This window comes from Scomber japonicus, chromosome 15 (genome assembly GCF_027409825.1).
Source record: "Scomber japonicus isolate fScoJap1 chromosome 15, fScoJap1.pri, whole genome shotgun sequence".
In the NCBI taxonomy this organism is placed as follows: Eukaryota; Metazoa; Chordata; class Actinopteri; order Scombriformes; family Scombridae; genus Scomber; species Scomber japonicus.
Window position 1 is genome coordinate 4,539,807 of NC_070592.1, and position 5,000 is coordinate 4,544,806.

The 5,000-nt window shown below is 41.1% G+C and overlaps 1 long non-coding RNA gene across 1 annotated transcript in view; it reads right to left on the reverse strand.

Moving 5' to 3' along the window:
* Nucleotides 1-2,678, reverse strand: part of LOC128374717 (uncharacterized) — a 6,168-nt gene extending 3,490 nt beyond the window's left edge. The window contains exons 1-2 of the long non-coding RNA XR_008323010.1: nt 2,446-2,678; nt 1,492-1,721 (exon numbers count right to left, since the gene is read on the reverse strand). This is a non-coding gene — a long non-coding RNA (uncharacterized LOC128374717). The remainder of the gene's footprint in view (nt 1-1,491; nt 1,722-2,445) is intronic.
* Between the last annotated feature and the right edge of the window lie 2,322 nt (nt 2,679-5,000).

Below are 5,000 nucleotides of genomic sequence, written 5' to 3' on the forward strand. Positions count from 1 at the left end.
CAGTTTTCACTATTAATCCTATCAAACAAGACAATAGAGGAGATTTATCTTGAGCTCTGGAGGAACTGCGATGGATGCACATTTGACATATTATGGATTAAATGAATATTCACTGATCAATAAGTGAAAATAGTTAGTATTGATTGCAGTCCTACTTGGGCCTTGACTTGAACTTGATGCAAATCAACGGCATGTACCAGTTTAAAAGCATTACTAGTTGTGTCTGGTATCATGTTTTGCTCAGAGGAGCTGTGATGCATACTGTCCATTATTTTCAGACATATTAAGGACTAAACGTTTAATTGATGAATCAATGTATGAATCAAATTGTTAAAATAATGGTTGATTGCAGTCCTACTTATGCCTTGACACAAACCAACTGCATGTATAAGTTTAGAAGCATTAGTAGTCTTCTATCATGTTTTGATAGATAAACATACTTGATTTATCCGGTTTTGTGCATCAAATTCAAATTAAATCACATGTTAAGAACAATAACCCGAAAATATAAAAAAGGATTTACTTCATCTTTCTAAATAAACCTGTTTACCAACTCCTTTATCGTTATTTATGTTCATATTCGTTAAAAAAGAAAAGTGATGGCTTAAAAAAAGGGTAGTTTTTGTGTCGATTTTTATGCGCTTGAGGCTAACTTGAAGGGGGGGACTATTTGTTCTCAATGGTTCTCAACCGTGCAGGCTGCGTGCGCACCTCGCATTAATACACACTGTAAACAAAGCGAGCTTCGGTCACATAACCCTCCAATTGACTTATTTTACATAAAAACACGATAAGTTGAACGATAAAAACAACATAAAGCTTAATCTTACTAGTGTTGTGCTATTACTATTATTTAATTGTTATTACTTCCCCCCACACACACTCTTAACAAACCGGCCCCGGCCATGATGTGGGGAGTAAAAAAGGAGGGGAGGAAAACCTACCGAACGTCATCCACCAGCTCCTAAAAGCTAACTGGCTGCCTCCATCTTGTCATCATCGACACGTAAAAAGAAAAAAAAATACCGGTAGCTGGCTAATGTTAGGCCCCGGGAACATGCCGGGTAGTCGACGTGACTTCGCGGTAATAATACATATGTCAGCCATACTGGATGAAGAAAAGACAAGACTGTTTTTTCAACTTAAAAAAAGAAAGAAAAATATCAGCGGTAGCGACGGTGGTTGTTAGGTTCTAAATATGACAGTTAACGTTGCTTGGGTACACCGGCAGTAAGTTAGCCTTCCTAAGCTAAACCGTTAACGTTAATGTTGCTTAGCTACGCCGGCAGTTAGCCTTCCAAAGCTAAACCGTTAACGTTGCTTAGCTACGCCGGCAGTTAGCCTACCAAAGCTACAACAACCGACCAACCTATCGCTCTTTCTTTCTATCCGTTAACGTAACATCAAAGCTATAAAAAAGTAAGAAAACAACCAACTAAAGCTTGATTAAACACTATCAACATATAAGCGTATAAATTAACCTCCATTTACCGTGTATTAATCGGTCCTCCGGGGCTCCGTAATCATCTCTGTCGTCCTCGCTTCCAGACATAGCGGACGCCAAAGCAGCAAAAAAGGGGGAAAAACTTTCTTATTTAGTTAGCTAAACACTTTTAGCTAACTAAATAAAGTTTTATAGGAGGAGGGGTAAAGGGGGGTAAATCCAGAGTTTTATTTATTGTCCACCAGTCTTCTTTTTTCTTTTTTTTTGTTGAGTGAGCCTGTCCAAGTTTCAACAAGAGAGAAGAAAAAGGGGAAAACGGAAGTGAATATTTAGCAAAGTAAAAGAAACAAACACACCACATGGGTTTTCTTCTCTTTCTATTCACTATGAATCTTAACTTTTATATATCTTTCAAGTATATAAAACACTTCATTTATTACTCTTCATCTCTACGGTGCAGCTGACATCTCTGCTACTATCTATCTGTGTAGTTTCCGTCCCATTATTAGCATGCGGTGTGCTAGCTAGAGCTGACCGGTGTTACGGTTTATCTGGTGACCATGTTATCTGGTGACGCTCACATTTTTAAAGATTGCGTTACGAAAAGGTGTTGAATGAGTCTTTCTGAACACAATTGAACTTAAACATGAATGGTTATTATTAAGAAGCCTTAAAGATATTATTACAATAATAAAAACACATAAAGTGATTAAACTATAAAGTCTCTTTTTTTTTAAATAGTCACCAGTTAACACGGTCACCAGTTGGAGCGTAACACCAGGCGGCCAGGTTTTTCCACACAGATTTTTGTGTTTTTTGGTGTGTGTGTTGTTAAGAGGAGGCAGAAAGTAAAAGCTAACATCTTAACACACATAAGGAATTCAACACCAGCATGCAAACCTTGTCTATCTCCCTCCTGTCCTCCTTTTCCAACCATCTTTACCCCCTTTGAAGTAAATTCAACAAACAATAGCTACACAAAAAAAAGCCCTGATACTTACAACTTGATTCCACACAGCTCCCCCCCCAAAAAAACCAAAACAGTAACTCCGGTGCTCAGTTTGCCAATCAATCAATCAATACCTAAAACAAGCTCGTCTGTGTGAAAGGTTACCGGGTATAACATAACACAATTTAAATATATTTCCGTGTTTTTTTTAATGTGGCAGCGTGTGCGCACGACGCCGTCTCCTCTTTCTCTCCCTCGCACACTACACACACCCCGCGCGCGCGCGCACACACACAAAGAGATCAGGGGGCAGGCATCCCATAATATCCCCCCCCTTCCTCCCTCCCTCCTCCTCCTGCACACACACACTCACACACACACACACTTCACTCACCCCTCCCCCACTCTGCATAGTTACCTTGCAACGTACAGACCATAATAGTCAAACTCACCCCCTCCCTCTCCTACAGTCCTCTTCCCCATTCCTCCATGCATGCAATGTGCAATGTGCAATGCAACCCCCCCCCCTCACCACCACCACCACCACCTCCCATAGCAACCATGGTTACCATAGAAACGCCCCCTCCCTCCCACCCCCGTGCGGCATCCCATAATAGTAATGAGCGCAGTCACTGACATCCCACAATAAGCATAATTCCAAAAAAAGAGATAGGAGAAAGGAGGGGGGGAGGGTGGTTGTGTTGGTGGGGGTGGGGGGGGTGATGGAGCGGAGGAGGGGGGGGGGGGTGAAAAAGGAAAAGCCGTCACATGGCAACTGTGTGTGCCACATGACTGCTTAACTTGAGTGTGCATGTTTGCATGTATGCGCAGCCACTGTACTGTATATATATGAGACTGCTGCAGACTGAAGGGGGGGGGGGGGGGGGGCATTAACACGAGGCTGGTGCTTCTAGTGGTGGTGGTGTTCACCTTTTAGAGGAACCTGAGGGTCACCCAAAAATTCAGGGGTGACCCTAAAGTGTAACCCCTAACAACTTACCCCCATAATAATACTACTACTAATAATAAAGCATTGTATTATGAGCCTGAGCTGAAATATAAGCATCTTTATTTATAAAAGCTTGTGTACATCGTTCCATCACATTAGCACATGGTTCACTCACTTTTTAAGGGGAAGGGAACATTATTTTAAGAAGTTAAAAAAAAAAGTGGAGTTACATGCACGACAGGTAGAGGTCACAGAGGTCAAACTGTAGTGAAAACCTTTCAAGTCTGCAGCTTAACCCCCCCTCCCCTCCCCCCCTCTCCCCTTTCCATCCCCAATCACCCTCAAAACAAGAAACTGGGAGCCCAGAAAGTGCAAGAGCCAAGCCAACAGCTGAGTTAAGCTGTCTGCACACACACACACACACACACACATAGACATAGACACACACACACACACACACACTGGCTTGCTCCACAGGCTGCTTGGAAATGCATTGCAGTCAATGGTGGGAAAAACGTCTGGGTCCTAGACAGTTTTTTCCCACCATTGACTGTCTGTAATACATTTAGCCCCGTGTAGCAAAATGCTGAACTGTTAGTGCTTAACGGGGTAAGAGAAGCTCCTGAGTGACATTTTACCACCTGGGAAATCACATCAGCTTAACTAGGGGGGAGTAGGGGAGGGGGGGGGTAGAGGTTTTTTTTAAGGGGGGTAGGTAGCATTAAAGAGGATGGAGTTGTTGTTGTTGTTGTTGTTTGTGGTGCTGAGAGACCGGGCTGCGATGCTGCGATGCTGCGATGCTGCTGATGCTGCTTTAAAATACCCAAATCTAACAGCTGCTTTCCAGGCTTGAAGTGTAACACTCGGTCAGAAGTCTGCAGACCCTCACTCAGCAGCGATACAGCGACGAACATCTGCACGCTGAGTCTGACTATACAGCTGCAGGAAAAGGAAACAGAGCTAAAAAATGAGCTTCATGCATCATTATTTGATAGTAAAGTGAATATTTTGGATTCATTCTTGGACAAAATAAGACTTTGAGGGGATTGTAATGATCAGTTATCACTATTTCCTTTATAGATCAGATGATTAATTGATTAATAAAAGAAAAATAATCAACATATTAATACAAAAAAATGAAAATGCATTGTGAAGCACAGATCCCAGTCAGATCTTACATCAGGTGATAAATTTGTTCCCGTCACCCTTAAACGTGCTAATTGGCTCTCTAGTGAAGTGTAATCAACCATTTAACCAGCTCAGGGTGATTAAACACCTCAAAAACAATGTAAGGGGGGGGGGGGAGGGGGGGTACATAATTAAAACAAATGCCAAAGAGTGGACGCATTTATTAAAAAACAGTTACATTCTTATTTTTGGACATTTATTAAAGATATTTTTATTTATAAGGTTGATATAATTGGATGTAGATGCATAAATATAAAGGACAGACAACACAGACACATAGCAGAGGTTACAATAGTATGATTTATACCTTTAGAAAGTTATTTATACCTTTAGAAAGTTATTAATTAAGAGTAAAAAAGCAGAAATATATTGTTTTTATATCAGATTTATCAGCTGGATGGTGCACATGTATGTATATATATTTATTTTCCTTTTATTTCTGCACCAGCTCCTCCAGTGATGTCAAAGTT